This window comes from Gymnodraco acuticeps, unplaced genomic scaffold, assembly GCF_902827175.1.
Source record: "Gymnodraco acuticeps unplaced genomic scaffold, fGymAcu1.1, whole genome shotgun sequence".
NCBI classification, from domain to species: domain Eukaryota; kingdom Metazoa; phylum Chordata; class Actinopteri; order Perciformes; family Bathydraconidae; genus Gymnodraco; species Gymnodraco acuticeps.
In genome coordinates this window covers 1491946-1504625 of record NW_022991435.1, presented here as the reverse complement: position 1 = coordinate 1504625, position 12680 = coordinate 1491946, and the positions used below count along the sequence as shown (strand labels likewise).

The window sequence follows — 12680 nt, the reverse complement described above, 5'->3', positions numbered from 1 at the left end:
TACCAAAACTACAATCAAGTATTTTTACTGTGTACTTTTTGAGTAATCCTTTGTCAAACTCCACCCCTGAGTACAATAATGCATGTTTTCTGCCATCTTTGATGAGAGATAAAATGATTTTGTGCAATAAGTTCTTAATGTAATTGGTACTGTTGGATTCAGTACTACTTGGACTACTACCAAAACTACAATCAAGTATTTTTACTGTGTACTTTTGAGTAATCCTTTGTCAAACTCCACCCCTGAGTACAATAATGCATGTTTTCTGCCATCTTTGATGAGAGATACAATGATTTTGTGCAATAAGTTCTTAATGTAATTGGTACTGTTGGATTCAGTACTACTTGGACTACTACCAAAACTACAATCAAGTATTTTTACTGTGTACTTTTTGAGTAATCCTTTGTCAAATTCCACCCCTGAGTACAATAATGCATGTTTTCTGCCATCTTTGATGAGAGATACAATGATTTTGTGCAATAAGTTCTTAATGTAATTGGTACTGTTGGATTCAGTACTACTTGGACTACTACCAAAACTACAATCAAGTATTTTTACTGTGTACTTTTTGAGTAATCCTTTGTCAAATTCCACCCCTGAGTACAATAATGCATGTTTTCTGCCATCTTTGATGAGAGATAAAATGATTTTGTGCAATAAGTTCTTAATGTAATTGGTACTGTTGGATTCAGTACTACTTGGACTACTACCAAAACTACAATCAAGTATTTTTACTGTGTACTTTTTGAGTAATCCTTTGTCAAACTCCACCCCTGAGTACAATAATGCATGTTTTCTGCCATCTTTGATGAGAGATACAATGATTTTTGTGCAATAAGTTCTTAATGTAATTGGTACTGTTGGATTCAGTACTACTTGGACTACTACCAAAACTACAATCAAGTATTTTTACTGTGTACTTTTTGAGTAATCCTTTGTCAAACTCCACCCCTGAGTACAATAATGCATGTTTTCTGCCATCTTTGATGAGATACAATGATTTTGTGCAATAAGTTCTTAATGTAATTGGTACTGTTGGATTCAGTACTACTTGGACTACTACCATAAGTACAATCAAGTACTTTTACTTCGTACTTTTTGAGTAATCCTTTGTCAAACTCCACGCCTGAGTACAATAATGCATGTTTTCTGCCATCTTTGATGAGAGATAAAAGGATTTTTTGCAATAAGTTCTTAATAAAATTGGTACAGTTGGATTCAGTACTACTTGGACTACTACCAAAAGTACAATCAAGTACTTTTACTGTGTACTTTTTGAGTCTTGTAATGCGCAGTTGAGGAACCTGCGACCCAAGTTGTGTATATGATCAATACACCTTAGAAAATCTTGAAATCTTGAAAGGAATGTGCAAAAGAGCCATTATACAGTTTTTAATTAACTATTAGTAGAGAATAACGAGTAATGAATACTTTATAGATATCTGCAGATAAATGTTTCGTCTTCTCAAGCACCACCTATCAAATATCTCTCCTGATTGTTGGCACTTGACAATCACCTTCCCTGAATTTACTCAGGTGTAACTAAAGTCTGCTTTAAGGGTTGTTTATATTTCACATCATTAATCAGAATCTGCAAAGTAACTCAACTAAATGTAGTGGAGTAAAAATACCAGGTTAACCTCTGATTTGTAGTGGAGAATTACAAAGTAACAATGAGCTGTCATGTGGGTATATATATTAATGCTGCACATTATGGATACAAGCGATTTTCACCCATTTAGTAATTACATGTTTTAAATGTGTACACACCAATTTGTTTCCTATCGCCTAAACCTCCAGGGCTGTACACAGTTTAATACTGTCAACTTCTAATTTTTGGAAAAACGTCTTTTAAAACTACAATTCCCAGTAGATACGTGTCATAGAGAACATGTTGCGAAACACAATAGCCAGCATGTGTATTTCTCGGGGGGGCGTTCGAGTCCAGTTTTGAATAGTCTGCCGTGGTTTCGTTCCATTTCAAAGAGCTTGACGCTCGGTGTAACCTTGGCGCACTGCCACTCCAACATCACAGGGTTTGTCAACGGGACTGTAGTCCCAAACGATAGCTGGGGATTATGGGTAGTGTAGTATCTTTGGCCATCCTAAATCTCGAAATGTCCCGTCTGTTTCTGGTGACTTTATTTACGGCTATAAAGCCCAAGATTATAGAATTAAACGAATAAATAAAAACAAGGATAATTGTGTGTTATTGTTGAGTAAATAACAGTGTGTTATTTAGAAAAGAATAACAAATTAGAAGGAAAAGATTAAAAAAATACAGATTTCAGTATTTTGAGGCTCTAAGCCCCATTTATTTTCCTCACAGACGACAAAAAAAGTCCGACATTATACGATTTAAAATAAAAACAAATAAATAAAAAGATAAAAGACTGGCATGCAATTTACGTTAGAATAAATAGAATGGTTTTGAATAATAGATGATAGTCAAATCTACGTCACTTTACAGCCCCGCCCACTTTTGGGTAAACCAACGCTGTCATTTGAACAGCGATCAAGCCTGAAGCCACAGAGATCTTCTGTTACTGTCCTTTCTTCTTCGAGGAAGCACAGAAACACGTAACTCTGGATTTGTTTTAATGTTTGAGGTGCAATAAACGACACAGCAGCTTTTTGTCATGTTAAAGCTATTATTTTCTGCCTCGCTCATGAGATTAACAGCTGGCGAAATTACAGCCTTGCCTACTGATTTTAATGTAACCATATATCGAGCCCGATTGTCGATTTCAAAGGTGTGCTCTAAAATGATATTTATAAATGACTATTATCATTATTATAAGCAAGACAATAAATGGCAAAGATATGTAGAAAATAAACGTATTTAAGATACGTTCATAACGAACGTAACGTGGGAGAAAATACGTTTCTAGCTAAACGTAATTGAGAATGCAGTTTAGTTCTGTGGGAACGTAATTTTTAGGAGACATGGTTGCAAAAATTATACATGTGTTATACATCCAGAAATATCGAAATATCGTTTCCCACAGTGTGACATGTATACATAAAACAAAAAGGGCCTAGATAACCGGGGTATACCATTTAAAATGTTAATATATTTAAAGTGTTCAAAGTGCAGTTTCAGTGCAAGTCAGTTGAAACGATCTTAAGTTGGCGTGACGTTGAAGTCGTGCGACCCTGCTGCTGTACTGGCTTGTAGTTCGTTTATAGCATAACGTTAGCATTTCGCTTTTGGCGACTAGATTTATGATTCAAAAATGATAAAAGTAGGGTAGACATGTGGAGATTATCCGGCTGAACAAAACGTGATCCCTCTCTTAAATGTGTGTCAACCACAGACCTTATTTCCAGCTATTTTCCAAAATCCTATGGAGAATTTGCATTGTTTTTTCACGAAGGAACCGGAAGAAGTTTACTTCAGGGTTTTACCACGCGTCACTGCGGTTCTCTATACCTGTCAATTAGTGCTTCCATGGACCTCATCTGTAATGGAAGCTTGTCGAGGGTACGTATATTTGTATTTCAACAGAAAAGTAGTTATATACATAATTGTGTTCGAAAATAAAACACAAATGTTTATATTAATTGTTTATAGTTCTGATTTGACTTTATTTTAAGTCAAATCATAACTATTATATGTAGTTTAATCATTTTTATTTAGGTGGTCGCTCAGTTTTTCAAATGTACACCATTCAGCTCCTCCAGCACCCCTACTTCCCGCGGCACCCGACACACTGAACTCACATGTTGTTTAACAGATGACACGTTTGTAAACAAAAACCCTGCTGGGGGACTGGGTGATACATTATCTTTTAAAATTGTATGAACATGTCCAAATTTAAGAATCCCCATAGAAATTGTCAACGGACAAACTGTTTTCTCAAGATGTACATGTATTATTATTTTTTTTAAATAAGAAAAAAACAGTGTTCTTGTTTATTACAGGTTATAAAGTTATACTTTTATAAAATGTATGGACAACATTTTAAAAAGTGCTGGGAACATGTACCCAGCATCCCCAGCTTAAATGACACCTATGAATATATCCCTCTGTCCTTTCAGTGCAAATCGACATAGCATAGGCAACAAATCAGAAGTCAGGGAATCAAGCTAATTAATTAAAAAAGTCTAAACTGAGTGAAAAGTCTAACTATAAATAATAGATTTTAACTTGTTATGTCTTTTCAGAGTCTTGGTTTTCTCAACGTTTGGGAAGGCAAGTGTTTCTTATTTGTCACACAATTGTAATTGCATTAAAAAATTCAATGATTTCTCAAATGTCATATTTTTTTACAAAGAAATGACGGAACTTTGACATTTCAATTTCAGACAAGAAAAATAACAATAACAAAAGACGTCCTTTTGGCTGTCACTGACAAGCTTCGAGCCACAACCAAAACAAAAGACAACGATGAAGGTGACGAGAAAGACACTTTCTGGGGCGAGGTGTGTCAGGAGCTTGGAATATCCGATTCCAAGACCAATAGGACACGGCTTCATCATGCCTATAATCATCATAAAAAGGTACATTTTTTATAAATATTGCACTAATATTGATTCTTATTTCTGCTTTGCTTTTATCTTCATCATCAGTCTGCCTGTGTGAACAACTTTAATTTGGATGTGCTATAATATTTTATATTATTTGATTAATAATTACATCTTTGGATTTCATTTGCTCCTTGTCATGTGCAGATGAGACACAAGACACAGATGGTGACCGCAGCACCTGCCAGCCCATCGACAGACAGTGACCACACGGCCTGCCCCATCGACAGTGACCACAGTTCCACTGACATTGACCGCACAGTGCCTGCTACCCCATCGTCGGTTAGACAGGCATTCACAGAGACGAGTGAACCAGAAGACGTTTCAGAGGTAAATATCGCATATTAGCACGTAGTTAGTGTTAGTGTGTTATGAAACATGCACACTACTGTGTGGAGTGAAATTATAGTTAGTCCCAAATAAACAATTTCAGATATATTGATTCATATCAGTAAAGAGTCATTCCAACTTTGGTCACTTTCGCTAATATGTTTTCATTGTGTTTTACAGTGTAATTCATCAGGGACATATGACTCCTCATCACACTCAAAAGATGGGCAACTCTTACACTCATTTAAATTGCCTTCAAATCCTTCATTTTTTTTTGTCACTAAAAGTGACTGGAAGAAACTGAGGATGAGACAACATAAGCGTCGATTCAAATCTTTAAACTGGACTTCAGTCATGATGGCCACTGGCATCCGGAGTGTCCACCCACACTGTTGCTTTGTCTTCAAATCTCACAGTGTGCGAACAGTTCGGTCAAAAAGGAAAGGGTCACTTTTTTCATGTGTTGGCTACTGTCGATTTGATGACTGTCCTGTGGAGGTCGAAGTTGACATTGAGGATGAGTCATCCCTTAAGGCAGTTGTGACCTTCAGAGGTGAAAAAGCATGGCACAACTGTGAAGAACTCAAACATCGGCCTGTGCGTGCAGATGAAAGGGATGCACTTGCTAATGCCCTCACCAGCAAACTTCCCAGAAGTGTGTACCTTGATAAGCTCAATAAACTGGATGACACTGTGTTGGCTTCTGGAAACAGAGACCAGGTACCATCAACTGGTGTGATGAAAACATTGTCCTGGCAGGCAAGAAAGAAGCTGAGAAAACACAGCAATGAAATGATCAGCCTCAGAAAAATGATGGAGGAAGAGCTTGAGACTGAGGAAGCAGTCATTAAAAAAATTATAGCACACCCCAAAGGAGTCATGCTATGGTCCAACAAAACAATTGACCTCTTCCATGACAGGTGCAGGGAAGACATTGTATATGTGGATGCGACAGGGAGCATTGTTAAAAAGGCAAAAGGGAAAACCTCACCTTTTTATGTGTATGAGATGGTGGTCCGAAATCCATTCAAAGGATCCTCCCCTGTCCCTGTGGCCACCTACATCACAAACGACCACACAATAGCCTCCATATCCTTTTTCCTTGGGTCATTTCTGACTGATGTAATAAGACTCCATGGAAGGGGAGCCAAAAAAAGACCTGTCATGCTGATCTGTGATGGCTCTACAGTCCTCATGGAGTCCATGGCCTATAATTTCTGTGGAGTCAGCCTCCAGGAACTTCTCTCCATGTACTACAGCATCGTATCTGGACAGGCAAAGCATGATTGTACTTTTAGTAGTAGTCCAAGTAGTACTGAATCCAACAGTACCAATTTCATTAAGAACTTATTGCACAAAATCATTTCATCTCTCATCAAAGATGGCAGAAAACATGCATTATTGTACTCTGGAGGGGAGTTTGACGGGGGATTACTCAAAGAGTACACAGTAAAAGTACTTGATTGTACTTTTAGTAGTATTCCAAGTAGTACTGAATCCAACAGTACCAATTTCATTAAGAACTTATTGCACAAAATCATTTGATCTCTCATCAAAGATGGCAGAAAACATGCATTATTGTACTCTGGAGGGGAGTTTGACAGGGGATTACTCAAAAAGTACACAGTAAAAGTACTTGATTGTACTTTTAGTAGTAGTCCAAGTAGTACTGAATCCAACAGTACCAATTTCATTAAGAACTTATTGCACAAAATCATTTCATCTCCCATCAAAGATGGCAGAAAACATGTATTATTGTACTCAGGGGTGGAGTTTGACAAAGGATTACTCAAAAAGTACACAGTAAAAATACTTGATTGTACTTGTGCTACAAGTCCAAGTAGTACTGAATCCAACAGTACCAATTTCATTAAGAACTTATTGCACAAAATCATTTCATCTCCCATCAAAGATGGCAGAAAACATGTATTATTGTACTCAGGGGTGGAGTTTGACAAAGGATTACTCAAAAAGTACACAGTAAAAGTACTTGATTGTACTTTTAGTAGTAGTCCAAGTAGTACTGAATCCAACAGTACCAATTTCATTAAGAACTTATTGCACAAAATCATTGTATCTCTCATCAAAGATGGCAGAAAACATGCATTATTGTACTCTGGAGGGGAGTTTGACAGGGGATTACTCAAAAAGTACACAGTAAAAGTACTTGATTGTACTTTTAGTAGTAGTCCAAGTAGTACTGAATCCAACAGTACCAATTTCATTAAGAACTTATTGCACAAAATCATTTTATCTCTCATCAAAGATGGCAGAAAACATGCATTATTGTACTCTGGAGGGGAGTTTGACAGGGGATTACTCAAAAGTACACAGTAAAAGTACTTGATTGTACTTTTAGTAGTAGTCCAAGTAGTACTGAATCCAACAGTACCAATTTCATTAAGAACTTATTGCACAAAATCATTTTATCTCTCATCAAAGATGGCAGAAAACATGCATTATTGTACTCTGGAGGGGAGTTTGACAGGGGATTACTCAAAAAGTACACAGTAAAAGTACTTGATTGTACTTTTAGTAGTAGTCCAAGTAGTACTGAATCCAACAGTACCAATATCATTAAGAACTTATTGCACAAAATCATTTTATCTCTCATCAAAGATGGCAGAAAACATGCATTATTGTACTCTGGAGGGGAGTTTGACAGGGGATTACTCAAAAAGTACACAGTAAAAGTACTTGATTGTACTTTTAGTAGTAGTCCAAGTAGTACTGAATCCAACAGTACAAATCTCATTAAGAACTTATTGCACAAAATCATTTTATCTCTCATCAAAGATGGCAGAAAACATGCATTATTGTACTCAGGGGTGGAGTTTGACAAAGGATTACTCAAAAAGTACACAGTAAAAGTACTTGACTGTACTTGTGCTACTAGTCCAAGTAGTACTGAATCCAACAGTATCAATTTCATTAAGAACTTATTGCACAAAATCATTTTATCTCTCATCAAAGATGGCAGAAAACATGCATTATTGTACTCTGGAGGGGAGTTTGACAGGGGATTACTCAAAAAGTACACAGTAAAAGTACTTGATTGTACTTTTAGTAGTAGTCCAAGTAGTACTGAATCCAACAGTACCAATTTCATTAAGAACTTATTGCACAAAATCATTTAATCTCTCATCAAAGATGGCAGAAAAAAATGCATTATTGTACTCTGGAGGGGAGTTTGACAGGGGATTACTCAAAAAGTACACAGTAAAAGTACTTGATTGTACTTTTAGTAGTAGTCCAAGTAGTACTGAATCCAACACTACAAATTTCATTAAGAACTTATTGCACAAAATCATTTTATCTCTCATCAAAGATGGCAGAAAACATGCATTATTGTACTCAGGGGTGGAGTTTGACAAAGGATTACTCAAAAAGTACACAGTAAAAGTACTTGACTGTACTTGTGCTACTAGTCCAAGTAGTACTGAATCCAACAGTATCAATTTCATTAAGAACTTATTGCACAAAATCATTTTATCTCTCATCAAAGATGGCAGAAAACATGCATTATTGTACTCTGGAGGGGAGTTTGACAGGGGATTACTCAAAAAGTACACAGTAAAAGTACTTGATTGTACTTTTAGTAGTAGTCCAAGTAGTACTGAATCCAACAGTACCAATTTCATTAAGAACTTATTGCACAAAATCATTTTATCTCTCATCAAAGATGGCAGAAAAAATGCATTATTGTACTCTGGAGGGGAGTTTGACAGGGGATTACTCAAAAAGTACACAGTAAAAGTACTTGATTGTACTTTTAGTATTAGTCCAAGTAGTACTGAATCCAACAGTACCAATTTCATTAAGAACTTATTGCACAAAATCATTTCATCTCTCATCAAAGATGGCAGAAAACATGCATTATTGTACTCTGGAGGGGAGTTAGACAGGAGATTACTCAAAAAGTACACAGTAAAAGTACTTGATTGTACTTTTAGTAGTAGTCCAAGTAGTACTGAATCCAACAGTACCAATTTCATTAAGAACTTATTGCACAAAATCATTTAATCTCTCATCAAAGATGGCAGAAAACATGCATTATTGTACTCTGGAGGGGAGTTTGACAGGGGATTACTCAAAAAGTACACAGTAAAAGTACTTGATTGTACTTTTAGTAGTAGTCCAAGTAGTACTGAATCCAACAGTACCAATTTCATTAAGAACTTATTGCACAAAATCATTTCATCTCCCATCAAAGATGGCAGAAAACATGTATTATTGTACTCAGGGGTGGAGTTTGACAAAGGATTACTCAAAAAGTACACAGTAAAAATACTTGATTGTACTTGTGCTACTAGTCCAAGTAGTACTGAATCCAACAGTACCAATTACATTAATAACTTATTGCACAAAATCCTTTTATCTCTCATCAAAGATGGCAGAAAACATGCATTATTGTACTCAGGGGTGGAGTTTGACAAAGGATTACTCAAAAAGTACACAGTAAAAATACTTGATTGTACTTGTGCTACTAATCCAAGTAGTACTGAATCCAACAGTACTAATTTCACTAAGAACTTATTGCAAAAAATCATTTTATCTCTCATCAAAGATAGCAGAATACATTCTTTTGTGTACTCAGGACAGGAGTTTAAACAAGTATTACTTTAAAAGTACACAGTAAAAGTGCTTGATTGTACTCGTGGTAGTAGTCCAAGTAGTACAGAATTCAGCATAACCGATTTTATTAAGAACTCATTGCAAAAAATGATTGTATCTCTCATCAAAGAGGGCAGAAAACATGCATTATTGTACTCTGGAGGGGAGTTTGACAGAGTATTACTCAAAAAGTACACAGTAAAAGTACTTGATTGTATGGTAGTAGTCTAACATGTACTGAGTCCAACAGTACCAATTTTATTAAGAACTTATGGCTAAAAATAATTTGATCCCTCATCAAATATCATTGATTGATTGATTAAATATAGCATAAGCACTTTTACTATCGTCAGCGCCACTTCTTGGCGATTACCGTAAAGACGCTATTAATCGCGCACTCAAAAATGAAGCGCTGCTCATTTGACCAAGCAAATGCGAGAGACGGCTGAGTTGACCGCAGTTTATTTTTGCACCGCGGAACGTTTCTCACTGGATGAGTTTCAGGCGTACCGATTATACTGGAGCACCAACTAACGTTCATGACTTCAGACAACAACAAACCACAGTGAACAACAGTGGGAAATGTTGTTTTAAAAAACGGACGGATGGAAGCGTTGATAAGAGCACGGTTGTGTGCAAATTATGCAAAAAGGAATTCGCATATCACCGCAGCACATCAAGCCTCAAGTATCACCTCAATGCAAAACATATAGCAGCTAGCGTTGAAGCTAGCGTGGACGTTAGCCTCTTTTATCGCGTTCACACCATACAGTCTATGGTTCACACCAAAAAGAGCCGGTACTAAAATTAGTTCATGAGAACCTTTTTACCCCCCACGAAAGTCCCTGCTAGAGAGCAGAGCGCTGCTAGAGAGCAGGGACTTTCGTACGGCTCTCTTGTGAGAAAAGAGCTATATTTCTGATTGGCTGGGCGGATTGCAAACCACGCCCCGTAAAACTCCCAAAAAGTTTGGTGAAGCCGCCATTTTATTATCCTCGCATTAGCATTAGCATTAGCCCAGCGCAGAAACGCAGAGAGACTAACTTATGGCAACACAAAATAAAACATGGGAGCGGTGGAGATGAGGAGGTGTCGGCGTTCTGGCGATTTACTCGGAAGGCTTCAGTAGAAGCTGCTGGGACTCCCAGCAGCTTCTACTGAAGCCAGTCCCCAACTCCGGGGACTTCCGGCCGGGGACTTCGGGCGGCAGTATACGCCGTGAAGTGGTTTGCGGCCTGCCAGTAAACCCAAAGCAGAAGAAGAAGAAGTGACGTCAGCGGCTTCATTTGTTCTCATGAACTAAGTTCTCATGAACCTTTGTGGGAAAAGTACTGCGGTGTGAATGCGCCTCATGGTATACTAAAATCCATGTGAAAAAAATTGCTTCTCACTGTTCTCAGGTCAAATATTTATATGCGATTAAAAATGCGATTAATTTCGATTAATTAATTACAAAGCCTCTAATTAATTAGATTAATTTTTTTAATCGAGTCCCGGCCCTAGTTTGTACTTAGAATAAACCTCTCAGTGCTTTGGCTAACGACGATCCAGTCTCCTTCATTGTTACTCAACATTGAAAGACAGAAGTTTTCCTCACATTACGCAGACAGCGTTAGCTGGGAGATCGATCACTTTGCTAAACTATGCGGTAGCCTACTATTAAATCCACGTAAACTACACATCACAGCAATGAGGCCAGATCAATGAAACCAGGATACATCCTTTACCGTAAAAACTGGATCCAAACACAGCTGCCTGTGTGCGCTTGATCAATACTTTCTGATGTTATATTTATGATATCCTGGCACTACAATATGCTACATATTAGCTAGGCTACATGGCCCTAACGTGTAAAGTTATACAAGCATTTGTACCAGTGCTTTTCACAAGTAGACTCTTGCAGGCCAGAGTATAGGAGTGATTCAACAACAACAAAAAGACATATCTGAGAAGAGATCAGGACGAACAGAAAGAGGAAAAGGAAAAGAGGGTTCACTAAAGAGACCAGGAGGGCCAGAGCAGGAGGAAGAGGAGGAGATGAAGACATTAGTGAAAAAGAAGAAATATATGTCAGGAATAAAGATGAAGTATCAGAAAGAGGGCCAGAGGCAGGGATCAGGAGGCAGATGAAACTCCAGCTGGACCACATGGTATGTTCTTATTCTCCTTACATATTTCATTGCAGCAGCACAATCTAGCAGCTCTTAGTATTGACAATTATTGATTGAAATGTGTTGCTGCACAGGTCACCTGTAGCTCTCTGAAGAGATGGGTGATGTCATTTGTGTACTTAATTATAACTAAGTACTTACAGTATGCAGAATTAGAGTATTCTCTGAATCGGGTGCCTTTTGGATCTTTATATCTTTGAAAAATGAAACCAAAATGTTTGGTCATAACATCTGGTAGTGGACTACTTACATGTTCCCACCTCAGGCACAAAATATAAATAATTACTAGGAATTTACTTGAAAAAATGTAACAGGGTTGAAGTTTTTGACAAAAAGTAGCCATGAGACCTTGTTTAGCTAAGATATGGCACCACATGGAAGTCAAGGACATTACAAAATTGTAATATTTTGCAAAACTATTGTTTATTTTTTAATAAACAATTATTTACTATTATTAATTCATACAACATAGTTGAAATGTTGAGCATGTCAATCTTAATCTGAAAATACAAAAACTGAAATATAGGTAAGAGAAGAAACTGACACTTTTGTGATGTAATTCCGTCAATGCAGATCACACATGGACTGATCCATTATTTTAATAGGAGGGTAAATGGTATGGCGTGACAGGGTTGAAACAAACTGAGGGACGTGTGTCAATATTGCAATTTCATAGATAATTCAAGTATTTTTTCAGAATATATTTTTGATCAGTTAAAGTTGACAAGCATATGATTATATTAGCAGCAACATTTTGGAATAATTGGCCATTTTGATTTGTTTAATATTAAATTAATATGTAATAATGCTTAGTGAGCACATGCAAATATGTCTGTCTAATACTAAGACAACACGTTTTTTGTAATGCAAAACAACCTGTTCCATTAATTAATTGCTTTAAAATACATTTTGTAGTTTCCTTTCATTTAAAATGGTTGAGGTAAGCTTGGGGGACTCAAAGGGCACCCAATTGTTTGTCTGAACACCTTGTTTCTCTTGTGCATTAAGAACACTTGTGTTAGGGCATGAATTAACAAT

At 36.9% G+C, this 12680-nt stretch overlaps 1 long non-coding RNA gene across 1 annotated transcript; it reads left to right on the top strand.

Annotated features, from left to right (window-relative positions):
- The first annotated feature begins 4365 nt into the window (after positions 1-4365).
- LOC117532712 lies at positions 4366-5204 on the top strand. The gene is made up of 3 exons (XR_004566908.1): positions 4366-4503; positions 4675-4857; positions 5038-5204. It is a non-coding gene; the product is annotated as an uncharacterized LOC117532712 (long non-coding RNA).
- The last annotated feature ends 7476 nt before the right edge of the window (positions 5205-12680 follow it).